At 36.2% G+C, this 26,319-nt stretch overlaps 1 long non-coding RNA gene across 1 annotated transcript in view; it reads right to left on the bottom strand.

The window, feature by feature from the left end:
- The window catches only part of LOC140600222 (uncharacterized), a 329,214-nt gene that overhangs the window by 8,398 nt on the left and 294,497 nt on the right, over positions 1 to 26,319 (bottom strand). Inside the window, exon 8 of the long non-coding RNA XR_012003440.1 lies at positions 6,391 to 6,571. This is a non-coding gene — a long non-coding RNA (uncharacterized lncRNA). The remainder of the gene's footprint in view (positions 1 to 6,390; positions 6,572 to 26,319) is intronic.

Genomic DNA, 26,319 nt, shown 5'->3' on the forward strand with positions numbered 1-26,319 from the left:
AGCTAATTAAAATACATTCTAGCCTCTTAACTTGACAGGCAGATTTCCATAAGAACCTGGAAGACCAGATTCAAAGTTAGAATTCTCTGACGTCTTAGAGTCTCATGCCAGGGCAAGGGTACTCAAGGAGAGCCAGGAGCTGTGCCCTCCTGTGCTCTCCTTAGTCTTTGGTTCCTGTCCCACAGTCTGCTCTACTTCTCTTTCTGTTCCTGTCTCTGTCCTGGAATACAAGGGGCCTTGGACACTCATGATAGACACATTATCTTACAAGACTATTTTTGCTGACATCCCTTCCTAATAGAGTTGCCAGATTTAGCAAATAAAACTAGATAATGCCCAGTTAAATACACATTTCATGTATGCAATGGATATATTTTTAGTATATAGTCCATGCAACATTTTGTTATTCTTTTGAAATTTAAATTTAACTGAGTATTCTGCATGTAATCTGTATTTAACCCTACCTAGAAGTATTTGCCCATTGGCCGAACTTCAGGCCCACTGGTACACACTCTGGTGGCTATTTCTAACCCTCCATTGGAATGGAGGAGAGCAAAGGTACACATAAATCTTGGAATGGCTTTGGGGCTGCTTGGGCATGTAGTTCTGTGGTCTAGGGTACTCAGAGTAGGATTCAGTAAATGGAGGGCATGTGCCCCTTGGAGAGAGACAGAAAAACAGCACCAGAAACAGGTACTATAAGTACAAGGCACACTTATTTTCCAGGTCTATAAATAGAATATACAATGCACAGGGTGACTATTAAACACTGATTGATAGGATCTGAAATCATGGGGGAAGTAGCTTTTAATTTGAGTCTTGATTGAGACAATTGAGGTGAGTTAAGGGAAGGACATTTATTTTAGATTATCCTTCATTTTTAAAAACATCAAGCCCTTATAAATATGTTTTTAATTCCTATGCTTTTAATGTGTATGAACACTAGGTATAATTTGCCTTCTCAAAAATGATGAAATTAACTTGAATGTAATGAGGAGAGCCAGCCTTTGAGTATTTGTTGATCTGCAGCATGGGGCACAGAGATGGAACAGAATGTAGGGTGCTAGAAATTGCAGCTCTTTCACTAAGCTGGGGCAATGAATATGGAACTCAGGGCTGCCAGGTAGCCAAGATTTTAGAAGACAAGATCGTGGAAAACGAAAAAATGGGCAGTGTAACTTAAAGTTCCACATTCAGCTTCTCAAGGCAGTTGCACACTCCACGGTTACACATGCTTAGGATGAGATACAGAGAATTTAAACAGAGAGCAACTGCTAAGAGACTAAACATGTTAGAGAGAATTAGCAGTCTCATGGTGTTGGGGAGGCAAAAACGAGAGTAGAGAGGCTGCCAAAAGAGAGAGCCCTGGTACAAACCCCAGGCACTCAATTAAAATCACAGAAGGGCTATGCCCTAGAAGAAAAAGGCAAAACAGAAATAGACCAGCTTTCACAGAATCAAAGTGATCTGTTCATATTCTGTCTGCTGTTCAAAAGAAAATTAAACCTTCCCTAGAGGCAGATAACACCATCCAATGTCACCATAATTTTTTGGTACATAGTATATAGCATTCAATAAAGAATTATTAGCCATGCCAGAAAGCAGAACCCAGTGATACAGAAAACAAGCACAGATAATAGAAAGATCCCACAGGTAGCCTAGATGTTTTGGATTATAGGATAAATATGTGTAAGCTAGAGAAAATTATCTGCAATGCATCAGCCCAAGAAAGACACCTATCCAGATTGTACAAATAGTCTCTAAAAATCAATTCAAGAAAAAAAAATCATCCAATGAACAATTTGAGCAAAAATCTCAGAGAGGGGTCGCAAAAGAGGGTCCCTAAATGGCCAATAAACACATAAAGTGATGTTTAACATTATAATCCCAAACATTCAAATTAAGCAGCAGTGAGAAACCCTCATACCAGAGTAGATAAATTAAAAACTGACATCACTTACAAAACATGTTCTACTCTGATGTGGGAATAATGTGAGTGTTGTTATTACAGTAGCAAGGACACTGAACATCAGAACTACCCTCTTAACACGTTTAAGTCTATAATGCAGTAGTATTAACTATAGCGATGATGTTGTACAGCAGATTTCTAGTATTTAATCATCTTGCAAAACTGAAACACTATATCCACTGAACAGCAACTCTCCATTTCCTGCCTCTCCTCCCCTCCCCGACCAGCCACTGGAAGGAAAATACAGGTAGTGGGCATGAAATATACTACTATGGCACAGATACTGATCTGTATTCTTGTCTGGGAGCTGAGAATGTGGATATGCCCACTTGTGGCAGTTCATCAGGCTGTACAAGTTAGGATTTGTTCACTGTTTGTATACAACGCTAGACTTCTACTTTTTAAAATAATTACCAAATTACTCAAATTAATTAGCCCTCATTGGGCCTTGCTAATGCTGGCGTTCATTTAACAGTATGTTATTCAGTGCTTATCAACTGAGCTCAACGTACAAAGTAACTGGACTTAGAAGTACTATTCCCTAATACCTGTTTAGTTAGTACCATCAAATTTTATTCTACAGCTACTGTGTTGGCAAAAATAGTGCTAAGGGTTAGAGCATAAAAATAAGTAACACATCCGAACTATCCAAATAGCATGAACACTAGTTCTAGGAGGCATATATGAACAGGTAGTTTTAAATTAATAAATATGCAGAAATAGGAACAAGGTGCCATGAAATATAGGAGAGGAAACTGGAAGCTTGGTCTGCTCTTGTGAAGTATCTGTGAATATTTATTTCTATGTGATTTTCAAAAAAGAATTTCTAGAGCAGATGATTTCTGGTCTTAATCTTCAAGATAAAGAACAATTTAAGCATGTAAAGAAGAGGAATGAGAGAATTGCTAAGAAAGGAAGACACATGAGTAAAGATGTTGGACTATTAATTTGTGGTATAAGAGTTGAATTTACAAGCAACTTATTAATATTAAAGCATACATTCTAAGGAAGCAGGTGTTATGAAAAATAGATGGTAAAATGGAGCCCTGGCATAATGAAGCTCAGAGCCACTCTTGTAACTGTTGTTGATTGCATGAAGGTGTAATATTTAAGGGAACACATACACAGAGTGGACATAAATTAACCTGAAGCAGTGTTAGGTTATCCATATATAAGCTCAGAAAAGCATGCAGGAAGACATGCTCTGGCACAGAAGTGTGCATGCTGTTGTGACCTTTTATAACCTCATTCTGGAAATCCACTAAAATTTCTTTCATCCACTGCCACTTTGGGACATCTGGTTTCCCCACTTCAGACCTGACTTGGTCACTTCATCCGCAGGACAAAATATAGAGGCAGGCATGGAATATTAGGATTGCTGAGGTATATGCATCTGGCATCCAGGGTGTGGGGGAACAGGTAAGTGTTGTAGAAACATTTCACATTCATGGAAAGTTCTCCAGCTGAGAGGGGGGTTCACAGAGCAGTGGCTCCCACTGATCTCTAAGAGTAAAGCATTGGATTGATCAGGCTGTGAACAATAGAACATCCTTATTTTTTTTTTTAATTTGAGTAAGATCAATCTTTTCTAACTTAAACAAAAGCACCCACTGAGCAGTAGCAGCTCTTCTTGTTAGCATGCCAAGAAGTTTGAAATTTTGGGTCATATGTGAGAAATTTGGAAGGCTTTTCACTTGAGGTATATTGTTGTGTCAATAATTAGGAGAACATACATATATGTAGGAACAAGGCTAGAAGCAGGGATATAGACTAGGAAGTTGTATATAATAGTCCGTATGAGAAATGAAGAGATTTTGACATCTGGCAACTATAGGAAAAATGAAGAGAAAAAGATGGACTTGAGAAATGTTTAAGAGAAAAACTTGGTGAGATTAATTGGCTGTAGATGGTTATGTGAGAGAAGAGAATATAGGATGATTTTTGGACTTTTCAAACCACATTAATTAGGTAGGAGTGAATGGAGAAAGAGCAGTTCTGTGCAGAGAAGTTTGGCTTTAAATCCATAAGGTTCATATATTTATGAAATATACAATGTATTATTTCATGATTAGACCAAGAGCTAATGACCAGAAATATAGGGGTATAACTTGGTGATGTCATGGAATCCAGGGCAGATACAAGCAGAAGCCTGTGTTCAATAGTGTCAAATATCGAAGATGGTCAAGTAAGATTGAACTGAGAGTGAGCAGTTCACTTTGACAATTCTTATGTCCTTGGGTTCTCTTGGGAGAACTTTTTCAACATAATGGAAGGGATGGAAACCAAATTGTGCTGGGTAGAAAATCGAAAGGAAAGAAAAAGAAGAGACCGTAAGAGAAGGCCATTTTCTGAAGTTATTTTGCCAGTGGTAGAAGATGACTAAAGTCCTTTGGATTGAGTTTATACAGTTTTGATTCTGTTTATTTTGTTTTGTGTTTAGACTGGAGGTGACAGAGGAGACACATGAAGGGGACACAGTTGTTTTAGAAAAAAGGAATAACTTATGAAACATTGTCTAGGGTCTTGGAGAGGATGGGAGGATGATCATGATGACATTAATGGTGATGGTCATGATAATTATTATAATGGCACCATCTGTCATTCATGGAATTCTAACAATGGGCAACTTCATAAGACAGCTAGGATCATACCAACTTGCAGAGGAGAAAGTGAGACTTAGGGAGGTTAAATAACTTAGCCAATATCACACAGCCATGAAGTGTCAAAGTTTGGATTTAAATCCAGATTTCAGGGACGGTAATGCCCATTCCTTAATCACTGGTATATTCTGTCTGCCATAAATCAAGCATATAGATAGATGAGGCTTATGGAAATTCACTTCAGCCCTGAAAAGGAACAAACTTATTCCAGCTTCTTTCCCCTATTTGGTAATAGGTATATGTTCAGAAGGATCATATTAAATTCTCTGGGATACTGTATTTTTTGGCATTTGAGATGCCTTACATTTCCTTGTTTAATATTTGTTTCTTTGCCTTACTTTGCAAGATGGTACACATATCATTTTTAATTGGCATGGCCATATGCTTTATCTTCCAAACCAAGACAATTTTAAAAGCACGAGAGAGCACTGTTAATACAAATTAAACCAAACGGGCATCAACCAGTACTGTTCTAAGCACACTTTGTTTTAGTTGTAATCCCCACAGCTTTTACATATACCCAGTGTGGTGAGGAGTGAATTGATATGACTGATGTTGTTTAGTTCAGAGCCATAAACTATATTCTATCTATGGGAAACCAACATTACTTTCATAAAATCTGTTCCGTAGCATCCATCTTTTATATAGCTAATGCCTTTTAGCCCCCAAAAAGATGTCCTATGAATTATGTTGTGTTGAGAATTAACAGGAACCTGAGACAGAAATCATCTAGTCCAACTTCTCTTCATTTGACCAAATTAATATTGTTCCAAAGATTCCACTTACCTACTAAGTGACTTTACTATACGAAACTCTTCAAGGGGATCCCTGGGTAGTACAGTGGTTTAGCACCCGACTTTGGCCCAGGGTGTGATCCTGGAGTCCTGGGATCAAGTCTCACATCAGGCTCCCTGCATGAAGCCTGCTTCTCCCTCTGCCTGTGTCTCTGCAACCCCCCTCCGTGTCTCTCATGAATAAATAAGTAAAATCTTTAAAAAAAAAAAAAAACACTTCGAAATAGCTTTAAAGAAGCTGACACATTGTATGCTCTCTAAGATATATTTTGACTTATACATTTTGTGATTATAACACTTTTTTAAAAAAATCTACCTACTTAAGTATAAGGGTCTTTTTTCATAGATGTAATCCAAATGTTGACATAGATTTTTTTTCCCCTCTATTTTGAATCGAAATGAATCAGGAACAGAGTAGCTTTGTAAAACTGGACTTTGCTGCCCATTGGGTGCTCTTATTACTGTCATCAGTGACCACTTACCTGTATCCTGGTATTCATTAAATATAAGCAACTTCTTTGCTCTCTTCCTCCTGATAACTGTGTTATTATAACTGGTAACTTAACACAGATCATCCATTCAGCACTTTGCTACTCTGCTCTTGGCCCTTCTCGGCTGCGTACTCTTTCTCCAATTTATAGTACCACAGTATAGTACCCAACTGCTCAGGCCAAAACACCTGGGAATCATCTTTGGTTTTCCCTAATACTTCCCACATCATCCCACAAATAACCCAGTAGCAGTTCACCACTATTTACCAAAAGTATCTTGAATCCTGTCATTTATATAAAGCATTGCCTCTATCACCTCTTGTCTGGTTATACAATTTTGTCAATTTCCTGCCTCCATTCTTGTTCCCATAAAGCCCACTTTCTACTCTGTAGCTTGAGTGGACTTGAAAAATAGAATCTATATTTTACTGAACACCATGTAATTATCTACAAACTGCCCATAACCCAACTCTTACCTGGTCTTCGCATGCCATTGTGTTACTATGCTTCTTGTTATTCCCCAGTCAGAGCTTGTGCCTTCTCCAGGGCCACTGCACTTATTCCCTGGCATAAATTTCACCAACATATTTTATAGCTGGTCCCTTCTCATGATTCAGGTGTCCTCAAATGTCATCTCATCAGGATAACCTTTCCTGACTGCATAATACAAAAAGAGAAAAGAAAGCAAGTCAGTCAGTCTTGGTGACTACCTACCAACCCTGATTCATTTTCTTAATGGTACTTTTAAAATGTGTATACTTAATTGAAGTATGTCTCATCCACATGAATGAAATATCATGAGAGCAAAGGCATCATATAACTTGTACATATAGACCCATTGCCAATGGCTGGACTGGGGGAAAACTTGGTAATACTTGTTGAATATATGAACAAGGTAATTCTAAAAACAAAATGAGATCTTGTATGTGAAGGGCCCACCATACAATGAATCCTCCCACTAGCATCTTGCTAAAGAGGAAAGTGTATTTTTTACATCAATTTTAGTTGTATATTTTCATACTAAGACGCTATGATCAGGGAAATAAAAATTAACAGTCTGAAGTCAAAATGTTTTACTTTCTTGATAAAATATATATATATATATATAGTTACCAAACATCAGATGTTTAGTTAGCAAAGAATAGAGTCACTGAATCACTGTCTTGGGGTTAAGTCCTGGGCATTCTGAGATGGCATATATAAATGGAAACCAACCCAGATGCTCCCCTGTGTGCCAATGTTCTGACAAATGTTCTGACAGATAGCACAAATGTGTCTAGGGATAGGAAATTCAAAAGACCTAGAATGTCCTACCAAGGAGATCAGGCTAGAGGGAGATGTGGGCACATAAACAAAACATTACAGTGTAGTGTGAGAAATACCATGGTAGAAGGAATGATTAAATACTCAAGGTTAATATAAAAGATGAAGAGATGCAAACTAGTCAGACATAGAAGTAGGGGAAAAGGTGGAGAGGTAAACTAGTATGTAAAAGTCACAGAGACAGGAAGTCGCATGGTGCGTTCAGTTAACCACAGCTGTGTAATACATCTTAAGTATGATACGAGAGGGAAGAGCAATGCAAGATGCATCTGGAGATGTAGGCAGGGGTCCTGGCCCCATTACTGGCGCACAGGTACTACTCAATAATTATTCCTACTCCCATTCAAGATATCCAATCAGGGAGGTGTATTTTCAGTGAAGCACTTTTCAGATTAAACCAAATTTCATTCTTAAGTGAAGAAATTAACCTCTTGAATATAGGATTTCCTTTCATCTTATTATCCTATTGCTTTAAACACTTAAAGCATCATTTCCCCTTGTTTTATGCTTAAAATTCATTCTTTAAAAAAGGATTCTTTATGTCAAGTGTTTTTAGAGAGGTTTGATAGAAGTGCAACAGTTTTCAACTTACATGAGTTGGCCTTCACTGTGGGTAAATACCTAAAGAAAGTGTTCTTTGTCCTGCTTTTGCATAGCCATTCCTTTATTTTTCAACTTAATACAAACATGTCCTATTTTACAAATGATAGATTGTTTCTAAAAGCCCCACTGATATTTAATTCTATGTTCCCAATTCAATGTTGATTATACCAAATGATTAGAAAAAAAGTCTTATATTCTGTTTTTAAAACTTTTTCTTCTGTTTTTTTTTAATTTAAATTCAGTTAATTAACATAATATATTATTGGTTTTAGAGGTAGAGGTCAGTCTTATGTAACACCCCCTTGTGCTTGTTACATCAGTTGCCCTCACCCAGTTACCTCAACCTCCCCCCTACCTCTCACCCCTCTAGCCACTCTCAGTATGTTCTTAAGTCTTAACCAACAATCTGTAAAATTTGCCACTGGAGTTATTTCTATTGTAGGTGCCTTAACTGGCTTTAATCTGTGCTTATGTTTGCTTTTTTTGGGGGGGGGGGGCGGGGATTTTTTGTGCATTTTACTCCCAGTCTATTTCATGTCAGTAATTTAGGCTTCCTAAATAGTTTTGAGTGCTAAATTCTACAAATCTCAAGGAAACTAGGGTCCTAAATTAAAAGCCAATAGTCTATGTGACATAGTGTTTATCATGGTTCTATAGAACTATGATCAAGAACAAAATTAGTGAACTTCTTAATTCAAATAAAAGACGTGTTTTGATCAATAGTTTGCGAATATGTAGTCAGTAAAACAGGATGATGGGTAAGTCAACATTTCCTAAGGACTGATTAGTTTATCAGCTGAATAGATGAATAGTGAAGATCCAATTAGATGACTTCTAAGAATTACTCAAAACTTTCCAGTAATGAGTTGTAGGAGGAAAAAAGGGAGAGGCAAGCAAGCAAGCAACATTTAATTGAAGAGCATAAAAGATTCCCCTCTAGAAATATGACAGCCCAGCTGTGTATGTGTATGTATTTTTATCTCTATAATGATTTCACAAGCTGAATATTGGAACTTCAGTGCCACATTAACTTTGATTTAAAAATGAGGGACTAAAAAAAAAATGAGGGACTAGTCAAAGAAGACAGCATGAAGGACAAGAGACGGGAAAGCAAATGGAGTGAGTGTGTGTGTGTATATGTGTGCGCACGTGCAGGAGGGCATGTGCAAGTGAATTTAGTGATAAAGTCTGCAATCTGCCTATAATCTCAGTGGTTTCAGCCTGGTCAAACAAATTATGATATTCTTGAACAAAAGTCATGTTCTAGAGGAAAGTTTGGGTGGTGGAAAGGCTATAATCTCTGTTGCTTTCCGTCTAATTAAAACACTCTGAGGTTTTTTTTCCCCTTGTATTGCTCACAGAGGCAGTTTTAGCATCTGTGATTGACCTCTCAACTACTTTACAGTCCCTTTTCTTCCTAAGTACTTGGGTTTAATGCACAAGTGCTTTCTTCCATATATCTCTTCTAAACTATACCTTTTCCAAAATGTTTTTGGTTTTTTTTCCTTCTAAGTATACCAAATTTGAGAAGTCATATGCAGGAAAATTTTTCTTTAGATATTTCTCTTTTGACCTCCAATATCCATTCCTTTTGCTAATTTTTTCTTTTCAAATGCTAAAACCATTTTGTCAAATGCTATCAATGCTACAGGTGACAGGAAGGGTCTAGAAAACCACCCATTGAAACTTTAATAAAAACCTCCACCTATCTCAGAACTCTTTTTCAGAATCCATTGTTCTTCATGTAAAATAAAAATACAGTGTTTCTACTAGTAACCTATATACTTTAGAGTCATGACTTATCCAGAAATTTGGGGGTTTCATAAAAATAAAATCTCAAGATCATGGTCCCTTGAAGTCTACCACCAAGACAATTGTTCTGGTGTTTGTCATGGGTTAAAAAGATGAATAAGATTCTGTGTCTGTTCTTAATGAGCTCACAGTTTATGTGGGAGATAGACATAAGAAAAATAATTACAAGGTACCAAATAGGTGTGATATGCAACTGAAGTGGTGACAGCTAACTTATTCTCTGAGAATTGGGAATGACTTCTTAGGAAAAGTGATATTGAGTTGACATTAGAAATAAATAAACAGAAGCTTTACAGGAAGAGATAAGTTTTGGGGAACAGCATTCCAGGCTCATGAAACAGTCTGTGTAAAGCTATGGAGTTGTCAGATCTTGGTCTGTTCAGGAACCAGGAGGAAGTTTATTGCTCAGTGATTGTCCAAGTACTTCAGTGGGGGGAAAAATGGCCTAATGGATCTTCCAGTGACATAAAAGATTAAAGGTAGTCCTAAGGGGGTGGGGGAGTTAGTAAATGATACAGTGGAAAACTTGGGTGTTTAGTTTATTACCTGGGAAACTCAGAATGATCTAGTAAATAGCTGAAAATTAAAATGTTTGCTTACAAAAGCAATTTTGTAAATTTTTATAAAACATGGTACATATAACTGTATACTAGTAAGTAAGTTGAGGTACATTAATGAGAAAATAGCAATTTGAGGCTGTCTCTTACATAAATATGGGTTCAAAACATAAAAGCATGTTCACAATGGAGAGCTAATTGCTGAATAAAGAAAATGAAGGCATGTAAAAGGAATTTTGATGTCTAACAAATTTGAAAATCATTTTAATGATTTTGAAAATGCCATTTATTTTAAAGTTACTCTGTTTCCTCAAAAATTAGACTCTAAAAAATTCACAACTGCAATACTTAGTGAAATGTCTATCCCTGTTTATGCTAGGATTATCTCAAATCAAAATTAATGGAACTCTAAATATTTTACTGTATTTTATTCTTAAATCACTCTCCAATTTAGAGAGCACATAGATAAAGGTACTCTGAAAAGCCTTATAATTTCAAGATATTGAGCCCAAAGGAGAACTTGAAATAGAAAACTACGAGGAAGAGGGAATGTGTAGACTTTCTTTTCTCTTCCTTATAATCCTGGGACAGTCCATCCTGTTCTCTTTCAGGTCATCATCACCTCTAAACAAGAAGATAGGAAAGAAGGAGGAAAGAAATTGTGAGGTAGAATTTGTTCCTGATGACTTCTTTCCTCTTTGATGCCACCCTTCTCTGAGCTGCTTGCATCCTCTTGCAGTCTCCTGCACCAAATGGAAGAAATTCTATTTTCTCAGAAGCCATTCTTAACCTGAAGAGAGAAAGGAGACTGGCTTCAAGATGGCAGCAGATAGTTGAGGAGAATCTCCTATGAGACCATCCCACTTTTTTTCAATCAAAAGTATAAGCAATTATCACATCACTTCAAGCTAGGCTAGGTTATAGACTACTGGGATTTGGACCATTCCTCAACTGGAGGCCAAGAAACTCGAATGTTCTCGGCATTCAGGCATATTCAATAAATTAGCAAAGCAGGGAAAGGGCTACAGAGCAGTGCCAACTAGCTAGACACATACCTGCTTACTTTTAAATAATACCTTTAAAATAATCATCTACAGATTAAATTCTGCCACTGGCCTTTGGTTGGTATCTTAGTCAAGAGAGCCAATACCTCTCTCACACTCACTTCTGGGATAAGTCCCTTCCCAGGGGAGTTTCCTAACTGCTATGCTTCTAAGGCTATCTCTTCTTCTCATGATCCCTTTGTGGTCCTGCATACTCCCAGGAAACCCTAATAAAGTTGCCTCTACCTTATTTATACATTTACCTACCTTGTATATTTACCTGTGTAAGTGTTTATTAGTATTTTTTTGGACCCAGATTGATTGTGAATCTAGAATCCGGTCCTAGCCGCAGGCAGCTTGAATATGATAAAGATTACAATTTGAGTAAGCATGTTGATGGTTCCTTATAAATAGGCACAGATTACTTTCATTAGTTTGTTACATTTGATTCTTAGAGCAACCCTAAGAAGTGGGTCAGGCAGATATTATCTCTAAATTATACACTGAGATTAAGCAATTTTTCTAAATTTCCCTAAAAAGAAAGGAACCTTGCTTTAATTTATTCCATTTCATTTCATTTCTCATCACAATGAGTGTACTCTTTAGTCCCCCTCCCCTTTTTTCTCTATCCCCCATCCACCTCCCCCTCTGGTAACCATCAGTTTGCTCTCTATAGTTAAGAATCTGCTTCTTGATTTGCCGCTCTTTCTTCTTTTTCCCCTTTGCTTGCTTGTTTTGTTGCTTCCACATATGAGTGAGATCATATGGTATTTGTCTTTCTTTGTTTGACTTATTTTACTTAGCATTATACTCTCTCGCTCTTTCCATCTTGTTGCAAATGGCAAGATTTCATCCTTTTTTTTTTCTTTTGGCTCTCATCTAAATCACAGTATTTTTTTTCTCCCTGTTATACCAACATTCTTATTTTTTCTTCTCTTGTTTGTTTCTCCTTTTGCTATACTTCTGTATGCTTCCCTCTCTTGCTCCCCACCCCAACTTTGCCTCCTTCCCATTTTCCCTCCTAGTACTGTTATAGCCTGCACTTGTTACCTGTAAAAGACAAGACACTAACCTAATAGGATACAACATGCCCATGGTAGCTGGTTGTGAGAGTGGCAGGTCAAGGGAAATCAAGCCCTCAGCAGAACTTAGCAGGAATGCTGAGCCTTGGACGAGCCTTGATTAGGCATTGGGATGGCAGATAGATTTTTGAGATTTGAATGCAAACTTTTTAAAGAACTCAATACTAAATTAGCTTGGTGTTTAAAATGCTGTATTATTCCAGGTACTGGCATTTTTCTGAAGGTAGGAAATCCCAATTTTCTATCCATGAGAGCCTCATTTCATCCCTCCACATTGCCCTGTGAGGCTGCTCCATGTTTTAGACTGCTCTTACAAGTATTGGGATAGAATTAAATTGATAAAAAAAAAAAAAAGAATTAAATTGATGATCATCCATGTGCAGAGAACGTGTGATGGAGTATTAGTTTTCTGCACTAGTTCATCTCTTAATAGAGAATTCAATGCTCTCTTTTAGTCTATTGCAAATTAAGCAAAAATATCTCCACTTTACATAGGGAAATCCACAGCAAGGGGCAACACTTCAATAAAAAGAGGTGTGAAGCAAAGTATAAGACAGCGTACCAAGATGTACAAACAAACTAATCATCCTGCCTTGTATGATTTTTCTCTCAACCTCTTATCCAGCTAGGGGTCCCAGTTCTCAGGTGGAGACTAATCTAATTTCACCTTCACCAACTAAAGGCTATAATCAATCTCCCTGCTTCTGGCTAACTATTCACTCTACCTTCATTTTGCTCAAACGTAATATTATAAGAAATCCCTGATTTCTCTTATTCTGAGTAGCGAGACCATCATAGTTTAGTTGAGCCCAAGTGGGCTAGATGCAGCCACTTTTCTTAAGATTTTCAACAGTAAATGGGAAGTATGAAATTCTCAGCCCAAAAACTAAGTGGTTAAATCATTTGTTTTTCTAATACAGTAGGAGATTGTGTCTTTTATAGACAGACACCATGGCCATGCCATTTAAATTCTGCTTAGCAGCATCCTAATAAGGGATGTGAATCAATTGTGCTGTCCAAGGGAAGAGAATACAGAGGGGGCTGTGGCACGTGTGTTCCGCACAGAACATCTGACCTGTCTCTTACTTGCTTTGCTATCTTCATGTCTAACAACTTCTTGCTTTCTTGTGTTTCCTTTGATGGGGAAAAAAAGGGCTACTTAACACACATAATCAATTTCAGGCTTTTATGGACATTTCTGAGAAATCCCTCTCATTGAGGCTATATATAAATGAATTTGTCTACTTTCACCATTTTCCCAAGTTCTGTGCTAATGTTTCGTTCTCTTAATGTCATCCTTGAAAATTATTCCTGTTCTTTATTCACTCCTTCTCATGAGAAGTTCGGATGTGGAATTATGCTTTGCTATTCACTACTATATTTGAAACTCCTAGAGAACTACTCCTCTTCTTTGTGGCTACGTACATTCACATGGTCAGCTGACTGAAAATTGAAGTGCTAGATGGGCTTGGCAATTCAGATGCTATTCTTTCAGGGGAATCTCCCTTCTCATGAAGGCAATCCTTTTGGAAGTAGAGAGACACGTTACCCTGTGCAATTCAGCTCACATTTATCCTTAGCTTAAAGATTGGTTCATGCCTAGAGACAGCTCTTCTGACAGTGAGTGACAGTTAGTGTCAGAAGTTCAGGAGGAGGTGCAGTAAGATAACTTAGAGAAGAAAATTGCACCGCAGTTCAACCTTTACAGAGCAAAAAGTGGCATCTCAGGTATTGAATGTGTCCAGAAAAAAGATAGGCTTAACTAAGTTTTATAATAAATCCAACATTTTTATTCTAATAAAAATGTTAGGATTTGTGAAATAACATTTACTCAAACAATATGTATTTTTTTGAGTACTTGCTCTTTGCCCTGTGCCAGCTATTATAAGGCTGCCAAAAAAAAAAAAAAAAAAGGCATAATAACTGGCCTCAAGGGAAAGAAGAATAATTAATACACTGAAATAATATTAAACTATAATAGATAAGAGTAAATAACGTCTGGTATAGTATGGAAGATATCATTTATCAATTAATTCAGTACATATTATTGAATATATTGGTATGCCAGTCAATGTGCTTTAATCTTGAAAAATAGAATCTCGTTTGGCCTTTACGAAAATAATACTTTAATGTAAACTTTCATATGGAATATGAACTTAATCTGGATCCACATAGGTAAGACTTGGATGAGGTAGAGATGGAGAGGGGGTAAGAACGAACAATTGTAGGTAACATAAAATGTGTTCCATATGCTAATGTTTATTTCCCACAAATAACATCATTCAATCATAATAGTCCTGCAAGATACATTCTTTCCTTTTTTACTAATGAGGAAAAAAAAGCCGTAGGAGAAAGATTTACAGGGCATATGTATGTTATCACATAGCAGGCAATGAAGAATGGATTAGAAGCCAAGAGGCAATAAATCGGTAACTACCACAACAGGTAACTCAGCACCTGATAGATTGGCTTTCTTTGGGTCATGTGGCTCCTAAAGCAAGAGCCTCTTTATTTTTTTATTTTTATTTTTTTAAAGATTTTATTTATTTATGAGAGACACAGAGAGAGAGAGGCAGAGACACAGGCAGAGGGAGAAGCAGGCTCCATGCGGGGAGCCCGAGGTAGACTCGATCCCAGGTCTCCAGGATCAGGCCCTGGGCTGAAGGCAGGCATTGAACCACTAAGCCACCCAGGGATCCCCAGCAAGAACCTCTTTAAAGGGGCATTTGGGTAGACAGGTAATATCATGACTGTTTTGTATGCACTTCATACGGTAAAAATGAGAATTATGTTTAAGCCTTTGGGATACATGTTATTTGACCGGTAGTTTGTTGCACCATTGAATAAAGTACCCTGTTTACTCAGGACTTTGTGGATTAAACACATTTTGTATTCAGTAATGGATAGTTTGAAACTTTGGCTCAATCCAAGTGACTTGAAGCCACTTGCTCAGTGACTAATTTTTTCTCTTGTAGTTATTCTATCCTAATTCATATATAACCCATAGAATTAAAGGTATTTAGTTCCCGCTTCCCCTTACTTCACTTCTACCTGTCTAATGAAACAGGCTCCCTCTGGTATCTCCTACAGCCTGCTTCAGGAGGACATATACAGTTTTCTTTAGAGGAATGTGTTTTCTATTGTAGATTAATTTTCTTCTGCATAACAATAATGAAGTTAGTAACAATAAAAAAAACCCTAAAATTTCTACAGTGTTTATAGTTTGCCAATTATTTCTATGTACATTATCCCATTAGTAAGTCCACAATAAAAAAATAATTGGAATTGGAACCAAAAGCTTAGAGTTCCTTCTCTGTCACATACTCATTGTTTGAAGTCATTCAAGTTGTTTATGCAATCATGCTTAGTTTTGTCATGTGTAAAATACTTATAATAACAGCTGCCTGAATATAATACAAGGATAAATAGGATAAAATTTAAAAGTGCTTTGTAAATTCTAAAGTGTTTTATATATATGACTTATGATTGTCATTATTCCATGAATGAATATTTTACTAAGTGGCAAATTGAAGTGTATCTATATAAGTAATGTGAAAAGAAATTAATGAGATCAGCTACTGAAAGGAGACAGAATAGGAGAAAGGAAGAGAGAGGAAATTCAAATAATAAGGGATGCCAATGTGGATTGACATTCCTGGACAATGTTTGGAAGTTTCTATTTAACCATTTAATGAAATCAGGGAAAAATCATCTTGGCATCCCTTAAGGGTCCCCTAGGCAGGTGTATTCCTATGTCTTTTGAGAAAGTAGTTCTATAAAGTAGCAATTTATCTTTGTTATCTTTATTTTTTCATTGAGAAAATAAATCTATCCACATTGCTTTAGAAATCAATAGTATATATAATATAAAAATAAAATAGAAAACTGAAAGGCTCTATATTAGGCATACTAGAATTACAAAGACATAGCAATCAAGACAATGTTGTACTAGTATAAAGAGAGATGTATAGATAAGTGGAGTAGACTGAAGGTCCAGAAATATATCCGTAAATCCATGGTTAATTTATTTTTGAAAAATGGATTTTGACAAATTTTTGACAAAAAAATCATGGTAATATATAAGAATTAAACTTATTCTAAATAATTAAACATAATGTTTAATATCATAAGTGATCATGATTATATTATACTTACAAAAATTGTAGACACTGTAGAGAAGGATCTTTTATCATGAAAACTGGTCCCTCTCCCCAGAGGGGAACATTATCATTAAATTTGGTCTTTAATATTCCAGATCCTTTGAAATTTATTTACCAACACAGACACATAGGTATACATACTATCATGCTATTGATATTGTTATGTATGTTAAAGGAACAAAAAATGTTGCACATTTGTGCAAATGAGCACAGTAAATTTACCTCATTCTTTTCTACACAGTATTTCATAATATAGATATACTGCAGTTAATTACATGATTCTTCTATTGGTAAACATCAGGATTCCCCAACCCACAAAAGTATCTTTATTACATATAATGCTTTAATAAAGGCTCTTGTGTATATCTCCTTATGAATTAGGAAGGTGTTTCTCTGGTAACAATATAGTAAAAAGGAATTTCTAGATGGTGAACTATGTGCAGTTTAATTTTAGAAAGTTATTTTCAAATTTTCTGAAGTAATTAAGTTAGTATATCCTCCCAGCTATGTATGAGAGATGACTGTCCCCACAGCATCCCTACTAATTAAACTAATAAAATTTTAAATTGTTCAAAATCTGATGGGTGAAAACCTACCTTATTGTTATTAATTTTCTTTCTTTGATTACTAATGAGCAGGAGTATTTCAGTGTGTTTGTTCTGTAAACTGCCTATTCACTACCTTTGGCAATTTTTTTCTCTTTTTTTAAGATTTATTTATTTGAGAGAGAGAGCATGTGTATGCAGGCAGGCATGTGCATGCAAATGAAGTGAGGAGGTGGGAGGCAGAAGGAGAGGAAGAGGGGCAGCTCCAGTGGCTCAGCAGTTTGGCGCCTGCCTTTAGCCAAGGGCATGATCCTGGAGTCCTCGGATCAAGTCCCATGTTGGGCTCCCTGCATGGGCCTGCTTCTCCCTCTGCCTGTGTCTGTTTGTCTGTCTCTCTTTGTCTCTCATAAATAAAAATCTAAAAAAAAAAAAAAAAAAAAGACAAGTTTAAAAAAAAAAAAGGTGAGGAAGAGAAAGAGAAGCAGACTCCACACTGAGTGGGGAGCTGAGCTGCAGGGCTCAGTCTTACAACCCAGAGATCATGAACTGAGCTGAAATCAAGAGTCAGACATTTAACCAATTGAGCTACTCAGGCATCCCACCTTTGACCATCTTTCTGTGGGGAATGTATTTTTTTCTTAAGGACTCTAAGAATTCTTATGTTCTGTATTACTATATTCTGTTATATATAACATTATGTATAAGATTATATATATTTGTGGGGCACCTGGGTGGCTCAGTGGTTCTTTGGCTTAGGTGATGATCCTGGAGTCCTGGGATTGAGTCTCCTATCAGGCTCCCCACATGAAGCCTGCTTCTCCCTCTGCCTATGTCTCTGCCTCTCTCTTTGTGTATCGCATGAATAAATAAATAAAATATTTATTTAAAAAAATGGTTACATATATTTGTATATACTATTATATAAGCATTGCCAAAGACTAGAGTTTCACAGCTGGAAGAACCTAAAGTTCTATGCCATTCCCTTTCCTTTTATATTTGAGGTAATTAAGATGACGAGAAGGAAAATGTGTTCCCACATGTCAATAGTGAATTTAATGACAGCATCTGAGATTGAACCTGGATTTTTTTTTAAGATTTTATTTATTTGTTCCTGAGAGAGACAGAGAGAGAAAGGCAGAGGCAGAGATATAGGCAGAGGGAGAAGCAGGCTCCCTGCAGGGAGCCTGATGTGGGACTCAATCCCAGGACCCCAGGATCACAACCTGAGCCGAAGGCAGACACTCAACCACTGAGCCACCCAGGTGCCCCTTGAACCTGGATTTCTAAATGCCTGGGACACTAAATTAAGCAGATAACTTTGAATCAGTTGAATATAAACTTAGTTATAGATTACATTTAATAATCTGTTATCTAAGCAATAGAAACTTGGCTCACACAAATTTTGAAGTTGCAAAATTACCTGACTTAAAAGGCAGGGCATTTAAAATACTTCTTGAAATTAAAATAAACTACAAAAGAGGAAAAAATCAAATGATTTTGAAGAGTCTATTTTCAATAGTTCAAAGTGTTTTATCAAGTTCTAACCTGATGTCTTATCCATTTAAAGGATCAATTTTATTCTATTATTTTCAAAGGAAGGAAAAGTAATTTAAAAGGGACTAGGACCATCTAGATTTTTCTCATACTCCATAGAGGTTAGAATAACCCTTAACCTAGCAGGATAAAGCTTGGAATTAAAAGTAGTTTATACAAAGGACAAATATTCTCCATAGATTCTAATTTCTTTTGAAAGTTGCCAACTTACTTCCACTAGAATTTCTTTCTAGCAGTATTGTTGCTCTATATTTTAAAGTAACTTTGGGGAAAGAATAGAAAGAAAGCTGCTTAACATTCACATTGTTAGTTCAGTGCGATAAGTTGCACATTGTTTTGTCTGTTTTACTGAAGTTAAAACGTAGTTTGAAATTTAAGGGAGTTTTGAAGTTAAAAGGTAGCCAAGTAAATGAATATATCCAATGGCTAATACTAAAGTTATCATATAGCTTTCACATAAAGTCAATTAGAGAACATACCTATCATCCTTAATCACTTCAGTGGTTCACATCGGTCACTTTACCAGAGATATTTTGACATTTCAGAAGCATTGTCATTATTAGATGATTATAATAATAATGCAAACAACAGCTCTTATTTATCAAGGGCTTTCAGTTTGCATGGCACAGTGCATAACATGGAAACTCAATCAACAAGCTACTTACTGTAATTTGTATCATCTATAGATATGGAAGCTAAGCTGAGAAAAAACTAATAAATAGAAAAGCATTCTCTCTGTTCCTTTTGAATTCTGCAACTTGTCTGATTTACTATTTCAAATATCAAATATTCAAATATTTATTTCCTACCTTGTAGATTTCTACATTCCTCTGCTTTCCTCAATCCCTCATTATACAAAAAGCTGCAAATAGAACATTGCATATTTAACAAGTTAAACTCTTTATATTTAATAAATTCCTTCTGTGAAGATATTTTATTTTTTTTAAGATTTTATTTATTTATTCATGAGAGATGGGGGCGGGGCAGAAATACAGGCAGAGGGAGAAGCAGGCTCCATGCAGGGAGCCCGACGTGGGACCCGATCCCGGGACTCCAGGATCATACCCTGGAGTGGCCAAAGGCAGGCACTAAACCGCTGAGCCACCCAGGGATCCCCTGTGAAGATATTTTATAGAAGATAATGGCTTTGTGTTAAATATAAAAATATTCAGTATTAATAAAATCCATTTCAAATGTTATAAAGACTATAGCATACGCTGATAGGATTTTGGTTTATTTTGGTAAAGAATATACTGGAAAAAAATAATTTCTGAATGATAGTTTTCTTGGTGAATATTGTTTTCAGTAACAGAATACCTAACATGCTAAGGCATATGCATATAGGGATTTTTTGGTTTTATATAAGAATTTATGAGAGGTAAGTTATTATTGTAATTGACTCCTGCCTCCTTGCAATGTCTTTGCTTCTCCTTCATGGTAAAGGGAGGAAAAACTTTCTCAAGCCTCTGTAGATGACTCTTACTTAGACCACCAAGGCAGATGGGAATGAAGAAACCCATTGTTATAACCTGTTTCAGCCAAGTATGCATGATCCATCACCTGGGGCTACACTAAAACCAAGCATGGTTCTGTTAGCCAGGAAGAAGTGGGGGGATAGATGTCTCTCAGAGAGTTCTCTTGTTCAGAGTATTCTGACTATATACCAGCAAAAGAAAAGCATTGTGATTTACAATGCTAAAAGTCAAAAACAAGACACATATTATAGATACCACACTGTACTAATACTATAAATACTGTACTAATACTATATACCTATCAGAGACAGATATTCTTGAGTTAAATAACTTTGGACAAACTGAATTAATCTAAATGAGCCATAGTATTTATAGAAACAAAAGTACTTGCCTTACAGAACACAGTATGAATCAGGTGAGCAAATACATATGCCATTCGTGGTATCTATTACATGTTTGCATTATTGAAAACCTAGATGTTTAGATGTTATAAAAGACTTTAAAATTGAATAAAGGCTCAAAATCAGTAGATGACGATATGGTGCTCGACTAAAAGTCAGATGTGAATATTCCCAGTCGCTATGACTTCTCCCCATGAAGAACCCATAAAGGACCATGTTCCTTTTATCATTTAGCTTTACCATCTAAAAATACCTTATAATCATCAGCATCTAGCTAGTACAAGGAAAAACAGAAGACAAAGAAGACCACTAACTTCCTAAAAATTTTAGCACCCCAAGTGATACAAATTGATTTTGACCAGAACTAGTTACATGGCTACACCTAGATGTACGGATTTTCTGGGAAATGTAATCCTTGCTAGATAGCCACCTCCCAGAACATATATTCAAGAAAAGGGAATACACATGTTGATGGCAACTAGTCATCTCATCTGTAATGCTTAGTAATTTTTAGTGGTTCCTTTAAGATGTATATTCCTTTCTTACTGAACTAGATTCCAATTGAGGCAAGCAATATGAACTACTAGGGATGATCACAGCCTGAGTCATAAGGGTAGCTAATGAATATTCACATGAACATAGTTTATTAGTAGTTTCATCGACTCAAGCTGGATTGCCTGAATCCGAATTCAGACTCTACAAATTCCTGGTTGTGTGATTTGGGGAAACTTACTTAACATCAGTTTCTTCCCTCTTTAAAAATGAGGATAATAAAGTTACTTATTCTATATAAATTGTTGTGAGATTAAATACGGATGTATTTGAATAAAGCACTTAGAACAATAGTTATTGACACATATATACTGTATACTATTTACATTGAATTTTGTTCCATATATACCTGTGTATATACATATATACATTCCCTCACAGATATAAATATGTAATCAACAAAGTATGAGGGGAAAAAACAAAGTTTAAGAAATAATGAGAATCATGTTAAATAGTATTTGTCTAAATGTATTTACTTAGACGATGGGAACACAGAAAATCTTCAGACATGTGGAATTAGAATGTTAAGGACTAGTGCCTGCTAGACTGGAGGGGTCAGAAAAAGGTATTGGAGAAGGCGGTTTGTGACAGAGTACTCTGCAGCCAGCCACACAGAGTTGCCTAGGGAATGGGATATTATGGCAACAATCTCTTGAAGAGGAATGGAAAATAGAGATACAGTTTAAAGAAGAAGATATTGTTGGATATAAATTGGATCACATATGAAGGAAGTAAAATGCCAAAGGAATTTTTTTGAAACACTTTTCTTTTTTCACTGAAGGGAGAAAATAAGAGGATATAGGAAAATAAGAGTATATAGGAAAATAGGAAAATTAAGGCAACTTGTAATTAAGAACTACAGACAGTTATAAAGAAGCATTGAGGACCTAGAATTTGTAATTGTAAGTGAATGCTGAATGAAAATCTTGAAAACCACCTATAATTAATGATGATAATCTTAGTAAACTCATCATCTATAGTGAATATTGAGTAAAATGTATCTCATATAGGAATCACATAACCAGGTACATCTAGCTTTTAAAAAAAATAATTCACACAATTCTTTCTGCTGATAAGGAAATCAAGATCAATACTTTGTCTTCTCAATAGTCAGCTATTTCATATTAAAATGAATAAAAAGTAATTATTAAAACAAAGAATGTGAAGTCAGAAAAATCTGGCTTTGAATATTGAGTTCAAAACTTGCATATGATGTGGTTTGTTACTTAACCTACATATTTTTATGATCTTCTATCCTTAAATTATCAGAAACTCTTACTAAAAATGTCTGGAGCTAAAATGAAAATTAATTGATCAGGGCAATATTTTCAGAGAGAAAGTAAAAAGAGAGTCAAGTACCACAATCAAGGATCCAGATTCTCCTGAATTTTCTACTTAACCATCTTCCCAGACCTGCTTTTTGTCTTCAGACTGTCTTCCCAACCGTAAAGTTGATGTAGGTTTCCAAGGCTTTCATCCCCATACACCAATGTGAAAAGTTGGAAAGGAGGCTCTTTTCTTCTGATCACTTTTAAGAGTAAAATTTCCCAGAACTCCCCAGAAGTTTGCACCTAATGTCTTATAGCTAAATTATATCCCTTGTGCAACATCACTAGCAAAAGGAATGGTAATACTATGATTGTTGAAAAATAACTCAGTTTCCCCTGGAGCATAGAGCCACTAGATAACTAACATCAGGGCACCACTGATGTAGATCTAGGGACATTTGGACATGGCCACAGTCTTTTGACCTATAATACATTCAACTTCAAAAAATATAAATATTATAGCTTCTATAGTTGAAACTATAGTTTTGAAAATATATGGAACTCTCCATAATTTTCACTTCCTATAATCTACAGGAAAAAGAAAAAGAAAAATCTATTCTATACCTCTCCCCCAACCTCATACCTGTAAGTATCTTATTCAAAGTTCCTTTAAAGGAAAAGCAGTCTCTACATTTTGCTTCACTCCCAGGGAAGAATATGCCTTTAAATTATTCATCTAAATCTGAGGGAAAGAAAAGGGAGAAACGCACACCAGGCTTCCTGTCTAAGTTCAAATCCAGTGTGTAAATGTTTTTGATTTATACCTGAATCATGGTTCAGAAAGCAGGTTAGTAATAAATGCAAAGTAATTGCTCAAAGTAATATAATGCTATTAGCCAGGAAGCAAACCATGCTGTGGAAGAAGACAGTAGAAGCCTCTCCTGTTATCTTTGTGAGCAATATCATCTAGCTTGAGCAATTCTTCTTTCTAAAAAAATTGGATAATGATACTCTTAATTCCAATGCTTTAAATTATTCATCTGGAGAAGTGTATTTTTCCCCTCGTTTAGCAAACCCTTAATTGTCCTCTCCAATGGCAGCAGCAATATATGCCAGCTTTTTTGATGAAAATAGAAGCTACTTTGAAATTCTTCTGGATAATATTGAAGACTTTACACACATTTTGGATTCTGGCACCTGTTCTGTTCTTATGGTAGGTGGGTTTTGTGATTTGGAGTGAGTTCTAAGTGTTTGACTTGTCTTAATAGTCGGGATGACCTATAAACTGGAAGGTGTTTTAGGATGGCTGATATCTCCCTGTATGTGTGTGAGTGTTTTCAAGCCTGGTAAAATCCATGTGTAGGACTAAGGAGCAATGCGAAGAACAACCTGAAGAGCACTACAAAGACCTGCGTGTGTTTAGATCAAGAGTTTAGTTTCTAACCCCTATAGATTTGGGTGTTTCATGTCTTGAGGGGAAGCTATTGCCAAGTTCTCATTTTGATAAATTCATGTTGTTCTGAGCAACCTATAAAATGGCCTTGAGTTTTACCTGTGTTCCTCACAGGAAAAAGAAAGACATCAAGCGCTGAAAAGGGAGAGGGCAGCAAATAGAAACAAATAAAATGTAAGCTATTATTTTATTGCCTTACAGAGACAGAATGTTTTGCTATTGTGTGGATTAAATATACCACTAACTCTTATCTTTGAGCTTTGCCTTACCACATGCCATTCTGAATCTCTGAATTATATCTGTTATGTACTATGTCCCTCAAAATTAGGATCTCCCTGATATATAAACTGGTATATTACACAAGAACATCAAAAGGACAGGGGCACCTGGGTGGCTCAGGGTTTGAGTGTCTGCCTTTAGCTCAGGTGGTCCCAGAGTACTGGGATTGAGTCTTTGGACTCCTCTCGAAGAGCCTGCCTCTCCCTCTGCCTATGTCTCTGCCTCTCTCTGTGTGTCTCTCATGAATAAATAAATAAAATCTTTTTAAAAAATCATTAAAAGGACAAATGAATGTGTATTAATACATTATGATCACCTGCAGAGGCAGATGAACCTTTCACCCAAAATTTGGTTTTTTGGGTGTCAGGACCTAGGGCACCACATACTCATCAAGAGTGACAAAAAGGTTTATCACTTACAGCATTAAAGTCTCTAGAGAGAGCAGGGTAGGCCTTGCAAAGAGATCCAAATGGCTTGAGAGAACAAAGAAAGGAGGCCAGTCTGGCCTCTTACTGTGGCTGTGGGTTGGAGCTATTTAAGAGATTACAGTGCATAAACAGGGGTTTTCATGGTTTGAGTCTGTCACCAGTGCCAAAAGGGGAACCTGGGCTTACTTGCTAGATTGTCAGATGTGGGGCACAGGGGAAGAAGAAAGAGTGACACTGAAAAGCTGTTTACATCAAAAAATGGAGTCAGACTCCTCATTGCACAATATAAATATGGAAAAAGATTGGTTCTCTTCCTTTATAACAATGAGGAACAAATAAATGGATAAATATGGTTGACCCTCATCATTCATGGTAGTCATAGTCTATAAAGTCACCACAAACTCTGAATTAGTGGATATTGAACCATTACACCTAGGGGAAAATGTACAAATAAGTTCCTGAGAGCCTCTGGTCACAACAGACTGAGAACTACACAACCTTGTTTTATGTGTTTCTGTTTAAAGACACTTTATTTAATATATATTATTGATACATTAATACTGAACTTGGGGCCAACAGTACTATAATGCATGCCTGAATTAAGCTTAGGTAACACATATATTTTATCCATAAGGAATATCACAGCCTTCTTGCACCTAGGAACACTACACAAAACTTCAGCACTTTGCTTGCAGGCCATTTGAAATAGCAAAACCACCAACAAAAAGTACACATTGTGAAAAATTGATATTTAATAAATCATATAAAGGACTAGTTCTTACGATGTGAGAGCTGAAATAAGGCATAGCATTGCCTTATTTGACCGCTGCTGGAAATCTTTGCGTCAGGCAACAAATTTTCCACCATTCTGTGCATGTCCACCAATAACCCCACACGCCCCATGTATTGAATTTAGGGTTACAAGTAAATTTTAGCAAATAGGCAAATTTGAAAATACGGAATCCATGAGTAGTGAGTTTTTAGGATGGCTCATGGTAATGAATGATTATATATTTTTTAATTGAGCCATTTCAGAGAAGATGCACCCATTCTTTCTTCTTTCCATTTGTTGTTGTTTTTGCTTTACTCAAGAAGTTTCAGTAATTCTGAATAAGCAGCATGGTGAATGGAATCATTTCCAACTGGTGGGAGAAAAGCTTTTGAGTAGTTCCCATGTAATATCACTGAAATCATTCTGTAGGTCACTGGCAGTTTAACCACTGATGAGACATGGTGCAGATTTTGAGTGATAATAGATGTATTAGAAAAAACACAGGCTAAAGAATAAGAAAAAATGGGTCTACATTGCAGATGAACTGTTTACCAGTTGTGTAATTTTAGGCAAGTTATTTAATATCTCTAATCTTCCGTGTTCTTACCTGTAAAATGGAAATACTACTTACAGTACATCTTAGTGTTTTTGTGAGGATTAACTAAGCTAAATTAACACACAATATAAAGGAGTTTTATCACAGAGAGGTATGTTTAATATTTTTAAGCTAGCTACATTAATTTGAGAAGTATTTTTCCACCCACATTTTCTTGGTGAAATTATTAGTGGCTCTCTCTTTCACTCTTAAAATGTCCTGGTTTGAATAATGCAATCACTTTGCTCTACCAAAGAACTAGCAAGCCTTGTTTGAGCTCTGTAAGAATAGTGGCATTGGTCAACTGTTAAGTAGGTCATCACCATGGCATAGAGAACACAAAGCACATTGACATGATAGGATTAAACAATTTGTGGTAGGTCAGATTTTCATTCTTTATTCCACGTTTATGAAGTCCAAACCTATGGAAACCAGTATAGTCTTGAGAAAACTGGGATAAGTAGCCACATGAAAGAAAATATATTTCCTATGACTAGATTCGT

Source organism: Canis lupus, chromosome 11 (assembly GCF_048164855.1).
Source record: "Canis lupus baileyi chromosome 11, mCanLup2.hap1, whole genome shotgun sequence".
Lineage (NCBI taxonomy): Eukaryota > Metazoa > Chordata > Mammalia > Carnivora > Canidae > Canis > Canis lupus.